General features: G+C 40.9%; 1 long non-coding RNA gene across 3 annotated transcripts in view; it reads left to right on the top strand.

Annotated features, from left to right (window-relative positions):
- The window catches only part of LOC132661149 (uncharacterized), an 86924-nt gene that overhangs the window by 38398 nt on the left and 26827 nt on the right, over positions 1-21699 (top strand). For all 3 annotated transcript variants that reach the window (XR_009602082.3, XR_009602084.3, XR_009602083.3), the window contains exon 2: positions 17070-17218. This is a non-coding gene — a long non-coding RNA (uncharacterized LOC132661149). The remainder of the gene's footprint in view (positions 1-17069; positions 17219-21699) is intronic.

Raw genomic sequence — 21699 nt, 5'->3', positions numbered from 1 at the left:
ACACCTTATTTTTTAGGTCTCAGATTGGAGCGGCCCACATTCAAGGAAGTCCAAGTCTAAGTTAGGTGTCCCTCCTGGTACTCTCACAACCTGTGAGTGGCCTCTATTATGACGCCACAAATATCCCAGAATCGTCTGCCCACTTACATGTTCCCTAGTGGCCTGAAAGCTCCTAGACCAGTGGGGACTGTGTCTGTCAGTTTCACAGCTGTAACTGAGTGCCTGGTACAGAGTAGACACTCACTAGGTGTTTATTGAATGAACAAGTAATTCTTTTTGGTAAGAAGGATTCTCTTCCATAATTCATTTTTACTAAGAAGTGTACCAGGACAAATTCTAGGAAGCCTCAGAATTTTTGTGGTAAGAGTTATAAGAGTTATGTGTATGTGGTGTACAAGCTTGTGGATGTCCATCTTTTTTAAAAATTGTTTTGGTCTTGTCTTACTCATCTTCTTGACTCCCCACAGCTCTGTTAACCATAAGCTTTGGCTATTGTGGCTGGTGAATTGTTTTTCTCTAAGGCATGTACATAATTTCAAGTTCAAAGAATGGAATTGGATCAGCTTGTATTTCACAGACTAAAGGAAATACACAAACAAATATAAATATTCTAGGTTTGTTTTGGTCTGTATGTCTTGGTCTTACATTGAAAATGTCTGAGAAAATGCACAGAAGGATTGGAAGGTCCATCATGTGTTCTGTTGTTTATTGGAAAGAAAGTGGTAGAAAATGGATCATTTGAAGTTGGCAAATATTTGACTCCTCATGCCCTTGTGCCTACAAATGACAAGGTAGAGATGGGAAAAATCAATTTTGCAAGAGACTGTGGGTAAATTGCCTTCCGGTAAAACAATGATGAAGCAGTTGGCATTTCTAGAAAAGTGAATTTTCTGATTCTTCCATGACCTCTATTCTAAACCATTATGATATAACATTATGAGGAGCTCTTAAATGTATGATGTTTACTGAAGACTTAATACTCTGGAAAAATGTTAATGATTGTAAATATTCAAATAGTTTACGAAACCAGATTTTAATTGCTAAACGTCTCCTCATACCTGAGTTGATGATTCTGTTTTTTTGTTTGTTTTTGTTTTTAATCAAAGCCTGTGGAATGTCTGGTTGCTATGGACACTGGGGTTTAAGAGGAACTACTGAGTCATCTTAGTGCATTGTCCTTAAACACAGAGCACTGCACATATCCACAGAAATGTGGAAACTCTCGATCTCCTCCAAATTCCCTGGCATGGTGATTTCTTTGGATTCAGAAGAAGTTTCCTGGGTTTTCTACTGCAGGATGAATGGTCCCTTTAGGTGGAGTGAGGAGACACCATCTACCATTGGTTATTCTGAGAACTGTGCCTTTCCCATTCCTGGAGAAAGGGGAAGTCAGCTAAAGTTTCTCAAGTATTACTCTGGTCTAGGCCCAAACTCTTGATAGACCTTATCTCATTGTCTTATGTGCTAGTCAGGGGCAAAAACCATGTGTAGTTCAATACTGTATACTACACAGTTTGTACTGATTAGTCCAAATGATTGCTGAATGAATTAGCAAATAACCCTGCATAGGTATTATAAACCCATTTTACAGATGACCTCAGACAGGTTATACAAGTTGTTTAAGCTCTTATCTCCTTATCATCTAACCTAAGATATATTAGTAATAGTTAATTTTATTTATTTAAAGTTTATTTATTTTGGGAGAGACAGCACAAGCAGGGGAGGGGCAGAGATAGAGGGGGACAGAGGATCCAAAGCAGGCTGTGTGCTGACAGCAGAGAGACCGATGTGGGGCTCAAACTCCCAAACAGCAAGCTTATGACCTGAGCTGAAGTCAGACACTTAACCGACTGAGCCACCCAGGTGCCCTGTAATAGTTAATTTTATACCACAGTATTAAAATTATAGGATATCAAAGGAGAAGAGTAAATATCACCCAAGGATCTTAACTCTCCTTGGAATGGATTAGCACTTTACTGGTTGTATTTGAGATAACTGTATCATATGGTAGTATGACTTTATTGTCTTTACTTGGAGATTAAGTATGGTTTAAGATGTGTGTGAGTGCCAAGCTGACAAGAGAAGACTGTGATAGTTCTATATGTCATCTTGTCTGGGTTAGTATCCCCTGTTATTCAGTAACACTAACCTAGATGTGGCTGTGCAGGTGTTTTGTAGAACTTATTAAAATCCATAATTAGCGGTGAGAAATAAGGATTTGAGTCTAGGTCTATCTAGCTTCAAAATCTGTGTTCTCCTGTTTGACATTAAACAGGACAAAAAAGTCTATTGAATTATTCCTTGGCACTTAGATCTTATAATCAAATCTGCAAAGCATTAAGTGCTTGCTCAGGCACTGGGCCAGGTATGTCACTCAGGTTATTACACAGCAACCCTAAATGCCATCGCCCCATCTGTGGTCATGAAGAACGTGAGGTATAGAAAACCTCCATACTATGTTTAGCTCTTTCCTAAAGGATGTTCCCTGAAGCCCCCATCTCCCAAATAACAGATTCTTTCATAAAAAATTGGGGAAGTATTCATGCTATCACCACCTCCTGAGGACTCAGTCTATATGCATGATATATAACAACAAGGTGTCCTGCAATAAAGACATTTCTTGAACTCCTCTTAACCCAGTATTTCTAAACATATTTGACCACAGCAGTCCTTGTGTGTGTTATAACCACAAACATCGTGGCATGAGTGCTTTGCTGATCACACATAGGGAAGTCCTGGGCTGCTATGTGGCAACAGGCATCAGTTTCACAGTAGCAATAGTGGGGAAGGTGCTCAGACCATATCAAGCTCCTGGGTCATACCTATTACTTAGATAATGCTTCACATTTATATTATATTTTGGGCAAAAGCCTTATATGGGCTGAATTTCTGTTTGGAGTAGCCTCATTTTGCCCATGGGCTACATGTCAGATCCAGTGAAAGACAATCTTTGCTTCTTTTGGCAGGATGAGCCAGAGAACCTCTAAATTCTTCTTTCATTTTTTCTCTTGTGTGCCATTTTGATTTCCTCTCATTTCTTTTTTTTATATTAAATGTAATTTATTGTCAAATTGGTTTCCATACAACACCCAGTGCTCATCCCAACAAGTGCCCTCCTCAATGCCCATCACCCACTTTCTCCTCTTCCCCACCCCCCACCAACCCTCAGTTTGTTCTCAGTATTTAAGAGTCTCTTATGGCTTGCCTCCCTGCCTCTCTCTTTTTTCCCCCCTTTCCCCTCCCCCATGGTCTTCTGTTAAGTTTCTCAGGATCCACATATGAGTGAAAACATATGGTATCTGTCTTTCTCTGCCTGACTTATTTCACTTAGCGTAATACCCTCCAGTTCCACCGACATTGCTACAAATGGCCAGATTTCATTCTTTCTCATTGCCGAGTAGTATTCCATTGTATATATAAACCACACCTTCTTTATCCATTTGTCAGTTGATGGACATTTAGGCTCTTTCCATAATTTGGCTATTGTTGAGAGTGCTGCTATAAACATTGGGGTACATGTACCCCTATGCACTCCTGTATCTCTTGGGTAAATTCCTAGCAGTGCTATTGCTGGGTCATAGGGTAGATCTATTTTTAATTTTTTGAGGAAGCTCCACACTGTTTTCCAGAGCAGCTGCACCAGTTTGCATTCCTACCAACAGTGCAAGAGGGTTCCCATTTCTCCATATCCTTGCCAGCCTTCTATAGTCTCCTGATTTGTTCATTTTAGCTACTCTGACTGGCATGAGGTGGCATCTCAGTGTGGTTTTGATTTGTATTTCCCTGATGAGGAGTGACATTGAGCATCTTTTCATGTGCCTGTTGGTCATCTGGATGTCTTCTTTAGAAAAGTGTCTATTCATATCTTCTTCCCATTTCTTCACTGGATTATTTGTTTTTCGGGTGTGGAGTTTGGTGAGTTCTTTATAGATTTTGGATACTAGCCCTTTATCCAATATGTCATTTGCAAATAACTTTGCCAATCCATTCGTTGCCTTTTAGTTTTGTTGATTGTTTCCTTTGCAGTGCAGAAGCTTTTTATCTTGATGAGGTCCCAATAGTTCATTTTTGCTTTTAATTCCCTTGCCTTTGGAGATGTGTCCAGCAAGAAATTGCTGCAGCTGAGGTCAAAGAGGTCTTTGCCTGCTTCTCCTCTAGGGTTTGGATGGTTTCCTGTCTCACATTCAGGTCCTTTATCCATTTTGAGTTTATTTTTGTGTATGGTGTAAGAAAGTGGTCTAGTTTCATTCTTCTGCATGTTGCTGTCCAGTTCTCCCAGCACCATTTGTTAAAGAGACTGTCTTTTTTCCATTGGATACTCTTTCCTGCTTTGTCAAAGATTAGTTGGCCATACGTTTGTGGGTTCAATTCTGGAGTCTCTATTCTATTCCATTGGCCTATGTGTCTGTTTTTGTGCCAGTACCATACTGTCTTGATGATTACAGCTTTGTAGTAAAGGCTAAAGTCTGGGATTGTGATGCTTCCCGCTTTGGTTTTCTTCTTCAATATTACTTTGGCTATTCGGGGTCTTTTGTGGTTCCATACAAATTTTAGGATTATTTGTTCTAGCTTTGAGAAGAATGCTGGTGTAATTTTGATTGGGATTGCATTGAATGTGTAGATTGCCTTGGGTAGTATTGACATTTTAACAATATTTATTCTTCCAATCCATGAGCATGGAATGTTTTTCCATTTCTTTGTATCTTCTTCAATTTCCTTCATAAGCTTTATATAGTTTTCAGCATAAAGATCTTTTACATCTTTGGTTAGGTTTATTCCTAGGTATTTTGTGATTCTTGGTGCAATTGTGAATGGGATTAGTTTCTTTATTTTTCTTTCTGTTGTTTCATTATTGGTATATAAAAATGCAACCAATTTCCGTACATTAATTTTGTACCCTGAAAATTTGCTGAATTCATGTATCAGCTCTAGTAGACTTTTGGTGGAGTCTGTCTGGTTTTCCATGTAGAATATCATATTGTCTGAGAAAAGTGAAAGTTTGACTTCATCTTTGCCAATTTTGATGCTTTTGATTTCATTTTTTTGTCTGATTGCTGATGCTTGGACTTCCAACACTATGTTAAACAACAGTGCTGAGAGTGGGCATCCCTGTTGTGTTCCTGATCTCAGGGGAAAGCTCTCAGTTTTTCCCCATTGAAGATGATATTAGCTATGGGCCTTTTTTTTAAATATTTTTTAAATGTTTATTCACTTTTTTTGAGAGACAGAGACAGAGTGTGAGCAGAGCAGAGGCAGAGAGAGAGGGAGACACAGAATCTAAAGCAGGCTCCAGGCTCTGAGCTAACAGCACAGAGCCTGATGTGGGGCTCAAACTCACGAACCATGAGACCATGACCTGAGCCAAAGTTAGATGCTCAACCGACTAAGCCACCCAGGTGCCCCAGCTGTGGGCTTTTCATAAATGGCTTTTATGCTGTTTAAGTATTTTCCTTCTATCCCGACTTTCTTGAGGGTTTTGATTAAGAAAGGACGCTGAATTTTGTCAAATGTTTTTTCTGTATCTATTGACAGGATCATATGGTTCTTATCTCTTCTTTTATTAATGTGACGTATCACATTGATTGATTTGTGAATATTGAACCAGCCCTGAAGCGCAGGAATGAATCCCACTTGATCATGGTGAATAATTCTTTTTATATGCTGTTAAATTTGATTTGCTAATATCTTGTTGAAGATTTTTGCATCCATATTCATCAGGGATATTGGCCTGTAGTTCTCTTTTTTTGCTGGGTCTCTGTCTGGTTTGGGAATCAAAGTAATGCTGGCTTCATAGAATGAGTCTGGAAGTTTTCCTTCCCTTTCTATTTTTTGGAACAGCTTGAGAAAGATAGGTATTATCTCTGCTTTAAATGTCTGGTAGAATTCCCCAGGGAAGCCATCTGGTCCTGGACTCTTCTTTGGTGGGAGATTTTTGATAACTGACTCAATTTCTTCACTGGTTATGGTCTGTTCAAGTTTTCTATTTCTTCCTGTTTGAGTTTTGGAAGTGTGTGGGTGCTTAGGAATTTGTCCATTTCTTCCAGGTTGTCCAGTTTGTTGGCATATAATTTTTCATAGTATTCCCTGATAATTGCTTATATTTCTAAGGGATTGGTTGTAATAATTCCACTTTCATTCATGATTTTATCTATTTGGGTCATCTCCCTTTTCTTTTTGAGAAGCCTGACTAGAGGTTTATCAATTTTGTTTTTTGTTTTTTGTTTTCAAAAAACCAACTCTTGGTTTCATTGATATGCTCTACTGTTTTTTGGATACTATATTGTTTATTTCTGCTCTGATTTTTATTATTTATCTTTCTTCTTCTCCTGGGTTTGGGATGTCTTTGCTGTTCTGCTTCTAGTTCCTTTAGGTGTGCTGTTAGATTTTGCATTTGGGATTTTTCTTGTTTCTTGAGATAGGCCTGGATTGCAATGTATTTTCCTCTCAGGACTGCCTTCGCTGCATCCCAAAGTGTTTGGATTGTTGTATTTTTATTTTCATTTGTTGCCATATATTTTTTAATTTCTTCTGTAATTGCCTGGTTGACCCATTAATTCTTTAGTAAGATGTTCTTTAACCTCCATGCTTTTGGAGATTTTCCAGACTTTTTCCTGTGGTTGCTTTCAAGTTTCATAGCATTGTTATCTGAAAGTGTACATGGTATGATCTCAATTCTTTTATACTTATTAAGGGCTGTTTTGTGACCCAGCATGTGATCTATCTTGGAGAATGTTCCATGCACACTTGAGAAGAAAGTCTATTCTGTTGCTTTGGGATGAAGAGTTCTAAATATATGTGTCAAGTCCATCTGATCCAATGTATCATTCAGGGCCATTGTTTCTTTACTGATTCTCTGTCTAGATGATCTATCCATTGTTGTAAGTGGAATATTAAAGTCCCCTGCAATTAGCACATTCTTATCAATAAGGTTGCTTATGTTTGTGATTCATTGTTTTATATATTTGGGGGCTCCTGTATTCGGTGCATAGACATTTATAATTGTTGGCTCTTCCTGATGGATAGACCCTGTAATTATTATATAATGCCCTTCTTCGTCTCTTGTTACAGCTTTTAATTTAAAGTCTAGTTTGTCTGATATAAGTATGGCTACTCCAGCTTTCTTGTGACTTCCAGTAGCATGATAGATAGTTCTCCATCCCCTCACTTTCCATCTGAAGGTGTCCTCAGGTCTAAAATGAGTCTCTTATAGACAGCAAATAGATGGGTCTTGTTTTTTTTTTAATCCATTCTGATACCCTATGTCTTTTGGTTGGAGCATTTAGTCCATTTACATTCAGTGTTATTATCGAAAGATATGGGTTTAGAGTCATTGTGTTATCTGTAGGTTTCATGCTTGTAGTGATGTCTCTGGTATTTTGTGGTCCTTGCAACATTTCACTCACAGAATCCCCCTTAGGATCTTTTGTAGGGCTGGTTTAGTGGTGATGAATTCCTTCAGTTTTTGTTTCTTTGGGAAAATCTTTATCTCTCCTATTCTGAATGACAGTCTTGCTGGATAAAGGATTCTCGGCTGCATGTTTTTTCTCTTCATCACATTGACGATTTCCTGCCATTCCTTTTTGTCGTGCCAAGTTTCAGTAAATAGGTCTGCTACTACCCTTATGTGTCTACCTTTGTATGTTAAGGCTTGTTTATCCCTAGCTGCTTTCAGAATTCTCTTTATCCTTGTATTTTGCCAATTTCTCTGATATGCAGAAGATCGATTCAAGTTACGTCTGAAGGGAGTTCTCTGTGTCTCTTGGATTTCAATGCCTGTTTCCTTCCCCAGATCAGGGAAGTTTTCTCAGCTATGATTTGTTCAAGAACACCTTCAGCCCCTTTCTCTCTCTCTCTCTTCTGGAATTCCTATGATAACAGATAATGTTCTGTTTGAATCACTTAGTTCTCTAATTCTCCCCCTCGTGATCATGGATTGTTTTATCTCTATTTTTTTTAGCTTTCTCTTTTTCCATAATTTTATCTTCTAATTGACCTAATCTCCCCTCTGCCTCTTCAATCTGCACTGTGGTCACCTCCATTTTATTTTGCACTTCATTTATAACATTTTTTAATTCATCACGACTATTGTTTAGTCCCTTGATCTCTGCAGCAATAGATTCTCTGCTGTCTTCTATGCTTTTTTCAGGCCCAGTGATTAATTTTATGACTATTATTCTAAATTCTTGATCAGTTATGTTATTTATATCTGGTTAGTTAAAGGTCTAAACATTCCCCACTGCAAGAGGAGCTCTGTAGAGCACTGACCAGTGAGAAAGAATATTCAAAACTCAACAGCAGAGTGCACACAGCACACACCAGAAACACTTCCTAAAGTGCCAGCCCTGGACAGTGTATGGCCCTTTTTAATATAGTAGTACTCTGAGATGCAGGAAACATAACAAAATTTTAAAACATGCAAAGGACAGAAACTTAGCCAATATGACAAGACCGAGGAATTCTCCCCAAAAGAAAGGTCAAGAAGAAATCACAGCCAAGGGACTTGATCAAAACAGTTATAAGCAATATATATGAACAAGAATTTAGAACAGCAGTCATAAGACTAATAGCTGGCCTTGAAAAAAGTATAGAAGACACCAGAGAAACATTGCTTCAGAGGTCAAAGACCTAAAATAGTCAGGCTGAAATTTTAAAAAATACTATAACTAAGATGTAATACTGACTGGATACAGTCACAATGGGAATTGAAGAAGAAGAAGAGAGAATAGGTGATATGGAACATAAAATTGTGGAAAATAATGAAGCTTAAAAAAAAGAGGGAGAGGAAATTATTAGACAATGAGGGGAGACAAAGAACTTAGTGATTCCATAAAATGAAATAATATCCACAGCATTTGTATTTTAAATCATATAGGAAAGGAAAGAGGAATTACAAACCAAAAAATACAGTAATACTGGTTTTCATATTTGCCTAGGTAGTTACCTTTGCTGATGTTCTTCATTTCTTCATATGGTTTTGAGTTACTATCTAGTGTCCTTTCATTTCATTCTGAAAGACTCCCTTTGGTATATCCTCTAAGGCAGGTCAACTAGCAATAAACTCCCTCAGTTTTTGTTCATCTGTGAATATCTTAATTTCTCTTTCACTTTTGGAGGATACTATTGCCAGGTATAGAATTATTGGGTGAGAGGGTTTCTTTTTCTTTTTCTCACTACTTTAAATATGTTACCTCATTGTCCTCTGGCCTCTGTGGTTTCTGATGAGAAACGAGCTGTTATTATATTGAGGATCCTTTGCACATGACTAGTTGCTTCTCTGTTGCTGCTTTGAAGACTATGTTTGTCTTTTGACAATTGGATTAACAATGTATCTCAGTGTGGATGCCTTTGACTTTATCCTACCTGAGCCTCATTGAACGTTTTGGAGGTGTAGATTCATGTTTTTTATCAGTTTGGGACTCTTGGGACATTAATTCTTCAATTTTTTTTTTTTTTTTTTTTTGCCTCTTTCTCTCTTTCCTCTCCTGTCTGAGATTCCCATAGTGTGCATGTTGGTACTTTTGATGATGTCCCACATGTCCCTTTAGGTCTGTTCACTTTTCTTCTTTCTTTTTTCTTTATGCTTTTCAGACTGGATAATTTTAATGGACCAATCTCCAAGTTACCCGATTCTCCTTCCTGTCGGATCTTCTGCTGAACATCTCTAGTGAATTTTTCATTTTAGCTATTGTACTTTCAAGCTCCAGAATTTTTATTTGGTTCATTTTATTATTGATTGATATTCTCTATTTGTTGAGACATCATTCTCCTGGTTTCCTTTAGTTCTTTGAACATCTTCAAGATAGTTGACTTGAGCATCTTCAAGATAATCTGTCTGTCTGGGCTTCCTCAGAGACCATTTCTGTCACTTTATTTTCTTTTTCCTGTGAATGCACCATAGTTTCCTGTTTCTTGGCGTGCTGCTAAACTTTTGTTGAAAACTTGACATTTTGAGTATTTTAAAGTGATAACTCCAGAAATCATATTCTTTCCCCTTCCCATGATGTGCTATTGTTTCTTATTGTGAGTTACAATCATCTACTTATTTAGTGACTTTTCCAAATGATTTTGCATACATTTCTTGTCATCTGTGGTCATGCAAGTCTCACTTCCATTATCTCAGCATTCATCCAGGAACCTGAGAGATATTTCCTTAAGTGTTTGGAACCAAAAAGAAAACAAAACAGAAAAGACTTTGTGGTATTTGCAGTCTTTGCAGATTGTTTGTGAACTACAGTCCTTCAGTGCTTAGCCAGACCATCTACAACTGTCTTAACTCTCACAAAGAACCCAAAGATCAGATCACCTCACTTTTTCTGAGTATATATATTCAGACTTGGGCATGCATATTGACCTCCAGATTCCCTGGCTTACCTGGAAACCCTTCCAAGCCTTTTACCTTCAGTTATCTTCCTCCTCAGGCTACTCTTTCCCAAATTTTTGGTCTGTCAGCTGCTTGTCCCATTCTCCATCCTTTGCCCCAGGTGACTGTCAGTAGTAAAATGCCTTTACATCCTTTCAATGAATGCTGCCCAGAAGGCCATTCCATCCCTGAGAAAATTCCGAGAGGGTCAAAACAAAGGCAGCCTCTGAGCAAGTGAGTCAGGGAACCGACAGGTCAAAATGCACAACTACAGTTCTTTGATAACAAAGTTTGAATTGCCCCTCTGGCATCAGCAAACCGAACCACGAGGAATGGGAGTTAACCATCAACATGTCCATGGGCCAACCTAGGGAATGGGGGGGATCGTAGGTGGGCAAGAAAAATGCCACATGCTTTTACCAAAATTAGCAGCAGCTGCTTCATTAAGCACTTCCCTGGTTTTCGCAAATCTTTTTTTTTTTTTAATTACATTCCTCATTCTGATTATTTTTGCCAGCTTAATGTTTTCTTCAGTGGAGGGATAGATACTTGGGTCTCCCTACTATTTTTGGTGACACCTGCCGTCCAGTACCTAACACATATAGAGGCAGAGATTCTCTGATTGGAGCAGGGATAGGAGGCCTGGGGCTCCAGTCTCACAGGTAGCTAGCTATTCCACACTACCCCTCCTCACATTACCTGAGGCCTTTGTGGCACACAATTTAAAACCACCAGTACAAAGGATGGAGCATGAACTTTTGGGCTACACAGCCCTGCCTGCCTGCCTGCCTGCCTTCTTGCTCACATTTTCATTTTCTTTATGCATTCATTTATTCATTGCTCAATAAATATTTGTTGAAGGCCACGTGCTAGGCACAGGCTTGAACCTTGGCCCCATGGTTTACTAGCTGTGTGACTTTGACACCTTCTCAATAAAATTTGTTTCTTCCCTGCTGGGGGAGGGCTAAACACAGCCTGGCTTCAAGAGTGGCTAGTTAATGACTGGGTTTAGTACTGAACAGGCTTCCAATAGTTTCCACTAGCAACCACTATTGGATGTTTAAAATTATATGATTCATGTCAGCAAAGAAAACTACATATACTTGAAATTTTCTCTGAGGTCAAACACTTCATCCATTATACGGATAGAGTAATGGCTAAAAGGGAAGCTTTGGAGCTAGACTGCCTTCATCCAAATCCCAGTTCTTCCTCTTATTTGTGGTGTGGCATTGACAAGTTGATGAATTTCTTTATACCTCAGCTTTCTTATCTGGAAAACAAGCATATTAATAGTACCCAGCTTGTCATACTCTTATAATGTATAAATAAGGTAATCTACTTAAAATGCTTAGAACATTACTTCACATACAAAAAGTACTCGGTAAGTGTTGTCTATTATCATTTTCATCATTTTTGTTTCAATGGTACTCTAGATAGTGTTTCTAGAGCTCTGGAGAATGGATCAGTAAAGCTTAGGCAAATTATTAAAAATCAAACCTTTGCAGGATGTGAGTAAGAGAGAGAAAAAGAGGAAAGAGCAACTCGATGGTGAACCCTTCGTGGACTCCTTCAGCCCTTACCACTGGGACCTGCAGGAGCAGCAGGGCCAAATTTTCTTGCAAGAACTCTTGGATTCAAATTTCATGATAGAGCGAACTTCTGTGTGAGGCTAGAGAGTGTTAGCATATCTGCTGGGTATTTCTGTTCTGTGTTGACCCTGAGGTGAGCCCTGGTTTTCTGACACAGCATTGGCGTAAAGCACAACGGGATGAGACGGCGTGCAGGGTACAATTTCAGAAATCTTTCAGGAGTCACCTGGTATAGGGGCTTCCCTTCAGTTTCCTAGTGCACTGGAAGGGAAAGGAGGCTGTGCTTGAAGTTTGGTCAGACCAAGTAGGTAGCAACGGTTCAGCTGAGCATAGGACACAGTGAATTGGTTCCCCTCCCTCTCTCCACATGGCACTGCCCAGGCTCCAAGTGAGGTCATGCTGCTGTTGTGTAATCTCTGCATCAGGAATGAAGTAAAGGGAAACGGGTCTGCCCATCTCCATTTCAGGATGTGTTTCATTTCTCTTCTTCCCAATATTTACCAGATTTAAATAGGTCGTTTTTCAGCCTATTGGCAATTCCCATCCTTATTCTTACCTCTCTCTCCACAATACTCTCCCAGATGCGTCCTTGGTACTGGCAGGGTCTCTTCCTGTAGAGACGGTTTAGATGGGGTGGACAGCACTTCATTGATTCTTTGCAATTCCGTCGTCAAGCTCATTCTAACGCTACCTCCCATAGCTTCTTCTGTGGCAAAAAAGGAGAGCAAAATGGAGGTGCTGGTGGTGAGGTACAGGAAGGGAAAGAAAAAGCAATTTGGTCATTTCTAGAAATGCGATTATAGAAAATACAGGTGGCCGAAATCCACACTCCTAGCTTAAGGAATACTATCTTTCTCTAGAAAACTTCCACTCAGATGGCAAAAAAAAGATTCGAAGCAGGAACATTATTCCAGAGAATGCATGTAATGAGGGGCCATATAGCCCCAGAGGCAGTATTTGGGATTAGATATTGGAGGCTCGGGTTTCAGCTGTGGCTTTGCCATCAACTCGCTGTGTGACCTCAGGTAAATTACCCTTTCTGGGCCTCAGTTTGCTCAACTGTAAACTAGAGATAATAGTACCCATCTGGCAGTGCAGGAAGATTAAATGAGAGAATGTATATAAAGTGCCTAGAACAGGGCCTGGCACTGTGAACAGCCACGTTATGGGTTCTAACCCCATTATTAATGGAGGATGAGGCCCGCTTTGAGGACCTCACTGCTGATGAAACTGAGGATGTGCTCTGGAACGTGTTCTTGGGGTCCAGCACAGAAGGTCTGCTTATGAACAGCCCTTGCAGGACAAACGTTTGAATTCAGTCATAAGGCGTCGACAGAATCTGGGGAAGCTCCCGGTTTTGGTGCTCGTGAAAAGTGTGCGCTTTGTGAAGAGTTCCCTGCTAGCTCTTTGGGTGTCTGCTTCATTCGCATTTATGTTCTGGGGAATCTCAAAATCCAAAAAGGAAGGTGTGGATGTGGCACGAATTACCGTGCTGCCCTTAAGTTGAAACCATTCTTGTGGTTTCTGACTTTGGCGGGGAAAGGGAAGATCCAGGGGTCTGCAGGAGCTTGGACCTGAGGTTCCAGCCAGAGAACATGAGCACAAAAGGTATGGGAATTAAATTTCTGAGGCCTAGGGAGTCAGGGAGAGGGATTATTGCCTGTACCTGGCCTTACACCTGATGCAAAGTTGGTACTTGATATTTGTGCCTGAAAGAATGAATGAGAATAAGTCCTATGCTGGTGGGGGTAGGGGACACGCAGAAATCAGTACAGCTGAGTTGTGCTATCAATTTTATCACTTTCTAACTACTATATTTAATTATCTATAGGGCATGATCAACCAACTTTGGCTATATATATATATATATATATATATATATATATTTAAAGTTTTTATTGATTTATTTTAAGAGAGTGAGAACAAGCTAGGGAGGGGCAGAGAGAGAGAGAGAGAGAGAATCCCAAGCAGCCTCTGCACTGTCAGTGCAACTCAACTGACTGAGCCGCTCAGGCCCCCCAACAATTTATATTTTATTGATAATGATGGGTATAATGTATTAAACACTACTTATAAGTCTGACACTGCACTAGGCACTTTATAAATATTCTTTTTTTAAACAATTTTTAAGCGTATTTATTTATTTTGAGAGAGAGAGAGAGAGCACACGCATGCACACACAAGTGGGGGAGGGTCAGAGAGGGACAGAATTCCAAGCAGGCTCCGCACTGTTGGCATGGAGCCCAACACAGGGCTCGAACCCATGAACTGTTAGATCATGATTTGAGTTGAAACCAAGAGTCAGATGCTCAAATGACTAAGCCACCCAGGCGACCCTACAAATATTCTTAAATTTAATACCACAAGCCTGTGTCAAGTCAGACTTCTCTGGTTACTTGCCCTTTAGCCATACCTACCTCTTGCTTGGGAAAATGGTTCTGAGACTCCATTCCAATGTGGGTTACCTGCACCCGCACTTCTCTGGGGACACCAACTGGGCATCCAACAATTCAACTCAGTTCTATCACCATCTGCCTGGATATAGTTTGGATCTCACAGGTTAAGTGTTCAGTCCCATATGACTACCCTCACCATGAGCACCCCCCCCTCACCATGAGTCCCCCCTCCCACTATCCCCCCCCCCACTTCAGATGCCAGTTACATGGCCAGGTTACCTGTGCTTCTGACCAACTGGCTATAAATCAGTGATTCCTAGGACTCTCTTCTTGGGTTTGGTGGATTTGCCAGATTGGCTAACAGAACTCAGAGAAACATTTTATTTACTGTATTACCACTTTATTATGAAAGGATATAACTCCGGAAAAGCCAGGTGGGAGAGATGCATAGAGCAAGGTGTGTGAGCAGAGTGCAGAACTCCCGTGTCCTCCCCAGGCACACCATTCTCCCGGTGTCTCCTGATGTCCACATGTTCATCAACCCTGAAAGTCTCTGAACCCTGTACTCTTGGGTTTTTATGGGGGCTTCATTACATAGGCATGGCTGATTAAATTATTGGCCATTGCGATTGATTCCACCTCCAGCCTGTCTCCCCTCCCCTGAGGTCAGGGTGGGGGGCAGGGAGGTGGGGACTGGGAGAGGGGTGAGGAGTGAAAGTTCTAACCCTTTAATCAAAATCAGGCCCCATTGGCAACCATGGAGCAACCATGGCAAGATAGGCTCCATTGGCCAGCCCCCATCCTGAGGTGTTTTCCAAAAGTTGCCTCAGTAACATAACAAAGAGTGATAAACTCTCAACACAGGAAATTCCAAGGGTTTTGAGTTGTGTGCCAGAAATGGGGACAAAGACCAAATATGTATTTCTTATAATAAATCACAGTATCACATTAGGTAACTAAACCCTGACTTTTTTCCCCCTGAGCTGCAATGTGCCCAGCTCCAATATATGAATTCTGTTTGGTCTAAGCCAATAATATTCCCCAATTTCCCAGCTCCCTTGCTATGAATTGCCATATCTCCCAGTTCTGGCTAATAGGATCTAAAGGAAAGTCCAGAACAAAGACTACTGCGAAGCCTTCTATTTTCCTGTTAAAAGGAAAGATATAGGTACCTTGATATAAATGTGATATCTGGAGCCACAACAGCCATTTTATAAACATGAGGCAATAAGGATGAAATAAAGGCCAAAAGAATCTGGGAGATGTTATTGAGGTGCTGAAACTACACAGTCACCACTTCCAGAGCTCTTGCTAGGTGAGAGAAACTATTCCTTTTTTTTTAAACCACTGAGTCCGATTTCTTCACTTGCAACCAAATGATGAAATACATGATATAGATACTATCATTTTCAGTTTGGGATGAGAAGATAGATTAAAGTAACTAGCTCAAGGTCACACAGCTCATAAATTGTGGTATGAAATTCACCTCTAGTTCTATCCAAATTTAAAGCCTGTCTTCTCAACCACTATCTTGTGTTGAAATTGTCAGCGTGGTTGATAGAAAGTATGTTTTTCAACAGCTAGGATCTCTAAAAAATAGAATAACACAAGAAAAGAGAAGAAAAGAGGAAAAAGCAGGCTTCCCAGAACCTTTGCTGGGAAAGCCCAGGTCTTTCTGAATCTGGGCTGCTGATATCCAGTAAGAGGCCAGAATGACCCTGCAGACTCATTTGTTCTCATATCTGGGAGTTTTTCCCGCAGCTGAAGGAGACAGTTGCCCACATGGGATGAACTCAGAAAAGGAGAAGCTGGGATTGAGGTTTTGGTGTGCAAGGTCTGCTGGGTTGGCTGCCTAGAGTAGCCCTGGGAAGCTAGCCCAGGGACTGGACTGAGACCCAGCCTTAACGCTGACTTAGTAGGCATTGGACAGCCAGCTACACTCTCTGCACAGAGTCGGGGAGCATGGCAACTCAACACGGATGTGACAAGAACCAGAGACAGCCTCTTGTTTGCAGCATGCTTATATGATATATAAACAGAAAGAAGGGAGGATCTGCCTGAAAACCATACCTGAGAACGTGCAGGCAGTGACAACAGGGTGTGGACCTGACTCAGGGGGTATGGGAGAGAGCTGGGTCCTGCAGTCCCACTTTTTTGCCAGGAAATGAGGGCAAGGATACTTTCAACACCACCTATGTCTAGACATGGGAGAACAAAGATGAGTACAACGTGCCAGACTCTGAATTAGGTACTTTATGCATATTATTTCACTTAATCCTCCATATAATACAATGAGGTAATTATTAATATCGAGTTGTTAACTTAAAAAAATTATAGCTCAGACGAGTTAAAATTTGCAAGCTGCACAGCTAGAAAATGGTGACGTTGGAACTCAAGCCTAGGTCAGTGTTTCCAAAGCCCATGGCATGTGACTCCGACTCTCAGGAAGCTCAGGGTGAAAGGAATCAGTCGTAGTTTCTTCCTACACAGCAGAAAGAAGGCAATAATGGCTCATGGTTCTTTGTGTTCGAGCCCTTCAGGGAAGAGGATTGGTGACAGGTCTAGAATTAACTGTGCTTGGCAGCTGTCACCACCCTCAATGGCGGGTTAAGAACGCGAGTCCTGAAAATGTAGGTCAGGGGGAGGCACTGCCTTTTTCTGAGAGCATAGGGCTCTGATTCAGGTGGTCAAGTACAGACACATTCTCCCTCTGTGTTTCTTCAGTGTCCAGGAGCTGTGACCCAGACCCGCGTCCCAGGACAGACTGGAGGTGGAGGCAGAAATGAGTGCTCATGTACACCTGCTCTAAGGATGAGAGCAGAGGCTGATGGGAAGTAGGCCACAGAACAGACCCCCAACTGGACACAACTGAGGTAGGGGTAGTCCCTGAGTGATTTTTATGCTTTGTTGATCAGATTCTTTATGGCTCTGGGTTCATTAAACAAATTCTCCATTCTATGTCACCGAGTCCCTGGGTGGGCTTGGACCCGAGACCACACGGCCAAAGCACCTAAGATAGACCACGTGTCCTTCCCAGGCAGGCCCTGGGATGCCCACCTTTCCTGAGCAATGTCTACGGCAGTTCATTTCTCACCACAAGGGCTTGGCTGTGTTGCTCTCACTTTTTCTTCACCACATCCCTGCCTTGCAGGCCTTCCTTCCAGTCCATTTGGAGCCACTCTGTTCACTGCCCTAAACTCCACACCAGCTCTCCTACTGCTCCCACACCCTCTCCTGCCTTACAGGCAGATCCGTTCTTCTCTGCCCCTCACTGCTCACCTCTAACCTAATGCCTCCTCAGAGTCCCTTCCAGATCAGAGCTGATCTTTCACAGTGCCCCTCGTTCTTTCTCACCCCACCCCATTCTGAAGTGGACCCCCTTCCACCCTCCATCTTTCCCCATGACTTTCCTGCTCCCAGAGTTCTAGAGCTATGGAGGGGCAGCTTCAGGTAGTCTGGGAGAGAATGACGAAAGAGATTGGAAGGGATCAGGCAAAACAGACCTCTGGACACATCTTTTCAGGGATCATTGTTGCCCACGATGGTTAGATCCCAACATACTATTAGATATGGGCTATAAGAGGGGTTGAACCACTCAAACATGTTTTTTGTGTATAGACAAGTATGCACTTTTTTTTTTTTAATGTTTATTTTCAGAGAGAGAGAGGGAGAGCAAGTGGGGCAGGGGCAGAGAGAGAGGGAGACAGGATCAGAGGTGGGCTCTGAGCTGATAAGAGAGCCCATGCAGGGCTTGAACTCATGAACTACGAGATCGTGACCTGAGCCAAAGCTGGTTGTTTAACCAATGGAGCCACCTAGGTGCCCCAAGTGTGTACTTTCTTAAGCACTTTTTCACAGCACCTTCTAAAATATTTATATACTACTTAAAAAATTAAAAGTCAACTTACAGCAATAAAAAAAGCAGAAAGGGCAACACAGTATATTTCTAGAGGCTTATTTTATATCATACCGCTATTAAAATATCCAGATGCACAATTATAGGACCAAAATCTTCTCAGTGTATATTGAAGAAAATGGCTCCCAGCTGCACCATTTCACACTCTTTGCACAAAATTCAGGATCCCGAAGCCCTGACATCAGGTCTTTTATGCAACATTTGCACTTAGTGTGAGCCACTCTGACCGTGCCGGTTAGAAGTAGCATTATTACAGTTTTTTAAAAAAAAAATTATGATTAAAATAAACCTTATACTTATAAGGCAATGTTCAAAGTAGTGCAAATTGAGTCAAGTAAAAAAACTCATTTCTTAAACTCCACTGCCCCACCAACCAGTCTTACTTTCTAGAGGCAAGTGCTTTTAACCATTTCTAACTTTATTTTTTGTTTGGCTTTTACCATAATTGTCAAGGAGTCTTACATTCTTTGCCTGCTGTCAAAGATGGCAACTTTCTGTCACTTGCACTCTCCCTCCACAGTGTCCCATGACCTGCTCCCCAAGGGCAGGAAACCTGCCTGTCAGCACTGTAGACATGCTCAGCATCGTCTCTCAAGACCCAGGGCAATATGTAGCGTGTGGAGGGCGTGTGGTAAGTCACTGTAGAGTGAACTACACAATATACTCAAATTTCAGTTCAGTAAACTTGAGATGGCCCCTGCAGGAGGAGCAGTCAGAGCTGATGCAACATCTTCCACTTTTTCCTTGTCAGTTGCAGACTACCATTTTTGCAAAGTTCAGCTGTTTGCATTCTTTTGTGTGCCTATAATTATATCTCATGTTTTGTCTACAGATTGACTCTAAAAAATAAAACATCACCACCCATATGATAGTTATATATTTTTCACTTACTGTAGAACCAAATACAGTGAAATCCTATGTCACTAATCCTGCTCAGTTCAAAGAATATTCGAGCCCATGGAGCAATTAAATTCTCTCACGTTCCAGCCTTGCTCAAAACCATGCCATTTTAGTTTGCTCTCTGTCTTTGCACTGGGATTTTTCTCACATTTGCTTGTTTGCTTTCCTTGGAGTTTCCAATTGTTTCCTTGTTTCTTGTTGAGAGAAATAAATGCCTTTTTAATTCCTGGATATTTCTAGGTTTTTAATACTATCTGATGAGCGAAATCCTTTTTTTTTTTTTTTTTTTTTTTTTTTTTTTTTTTTTTTTCTTGGAGATATTCATCTTAAGTCCTTTGACTTCAGTTTCTAATTTGGGCCAATTGTTTTATAAACTCCCTGTACAATTGTCATCTGATTTGCCTTTTCGTTGTTTCCATGGAATAAATCTTTCTGATATTGTAGACAATCCTCCAATCCACATTGTTCTTAAATTCTTCTTTTTTTAGCTTCATTTTTCAATTTCCGAATAAATTCCCAAGTCATTATTTTCTCAGCAAGACTATGGGAGATAAACTCTTTGACCTCTTGTAGTTCTGAAATGAATTTGGTCCCCATGGTGACTGACTGCGCAGGAAATGGCTTCAAGGGACCCTCACATGTAGATCTGCTGGAGGGCAGGATGCCTAGGAGACTGACTTTGGGAGACTAACCTCGGATTCATCCTGTCTCGCAGTGAACGTTCTGGAACAGGCTGGAGTTGTAATTAGTTACTTGCTCCTATTGGGCTGGCAGAGTGTGGATAAGGATTCGATACAAAAACACACCGGGGGCAGCTGGGTGGACCAGTTGGTTATGCGTCTGACTCTCAGTTTCGGCTCAGGTTCTCATAGTTCATGAGTTCAAACCCCATAATGGGCTCTGTCCTTCAGATTTTCTGTCTCCCTCTCTCTCTCTTTCTCTCTCAAAAATAAATAAACATTAAACACACACACATGCACACACACCCCAAACAGCTTCTTGAATGGAATGTTTACCTGAGCCAGGTAGGACAGCAGCGGCTGTGAGCCTTCAGGGAGATGTGAAAGCCAGAGGTTTTGCACTCTGACTGGGTGTGCTGCTGCTCTGTGCTCTGTATGGCTGTAATTGTATCTTCTAACTACACGGAAGGATCCGGATGTCTGCCTGTGTCTCTTGCCTCTCTCCATCCATCCTTTGGGACAGCCAAGCCAGTGGGCATAGTGTCATTTTCTCAATATTTCCCAGGTGCTGCTAGATCATATTGTAATTTCCAATATCAATGCTACAATGTCGGCAGTCAATCTAATTTTTGTCCCTTTGTAGTTGACCAACTTTATGTATGCTTTACTTTTTTTTAGTGGTGGCTTTTAAGAGTATCTATTCTTAGTGAAATTTTATACTGATGTATTTGTGTACATATCTTTTTTCATTCTTCTTCTAGCTTTGGGGGAACACATTTCATTCTGAAGGTGTGAAGTTTTGGGGGGGACTCTGGAAAATTTATATATTTTTTTATTTCTCAATTATGTCCTCTTTCATGTACTGGATTCAGTTTTTCTGGGATGGATGTTGGACACCTGGATGCCTGGTTTGATGCTTTGTGTCTTTTCTCTCATGTTTTGTATCCTTTTTCTTTCATTCCATGTCTTTTTTATGTTTGTTTGTTTGTTTGTTTGTTTAGAAAGAGAGAGAAGGGGCGGGGGGGCGGAGAGAGAGAGAAAGAATCCCAAGCAGACTCTGCACCGTCAGTGCACAGCCAGACATGGGAATCAAACTCACGAAATTTGAGATCGTGACCTGAGCCGAAATCAAGAGTCAGATGCCCAACAAATGAGCCACCCAGGTGTCCCTGTTGTTCCATGTTCTTGACAGTTTCCTTAATTTTATCATTGAGCCCCTACTTTTAAATTTTTATTGCAGAAATCACATTTTTAATTTCCAATCAATTATTTTCTCAATGTCCTCTGTATTAGCAGCCTATTCGTGTTCCATTGATGTAATAGCTTCTCAAATATCTGATCATATTAATAAAAACTTTTACATTTTCCCTCTTTTCTTGAGTATTCTGTTTCCTCTAAAGTCCAATTTTTTCTTTTTTAGAATTTGTTTTGGACGAGTTTCTTGTTTTGTTTTCTCATCTACTCTCCGCTTTTAACCTATTGATTTTTTTTTTCATAAAGCTTACGATCCTGGGTTTCCTTTTGTATTTAGGAAAGATTGGGTCAGTTAACAGAGATGCTGGCAGAGGCATCCTCTGCCATTTCTCCAGTGCATATGTTCCCAAGTGAAAAGGGTTGTCTGTGAGCTCTGTGTACTTGTGTAGAGTACATTGAGTGAATTACTATGTTTGCTGGAAGCAGACAGGCAGGGTCGCCCCTCACCCCCATCTCCATCTTTGCAGATAAATGAAGAGAAATTTACCCTGAGGTGGGCAGCAGACTCCCACCCGAGAGCCCTGGCCTCTCCATGCAGACTCTTCCTTGTAGAGCAGGTCTCAGGTTTCACGCTGGCGGAAAATGCTGCTACCTACCCATTGTT

This window comes from Panthera onca, chromosome D1 (genome assembly GCF_046562875.1).
Source record: "Panthera onca isolate mPanOnc1 chromosome D1, mPanOnc1 haplotype 2, whole genome shotgun sequence".
Taxonomy (NCBI): Eukaryota; Metazoa; Chordata; class Mammalia; order Carnivora; family Felidae; genus Panthera; species Panthera onca.
This window is presented reverse-complemented; position numbering and strand designations above follow the sequence as displayed.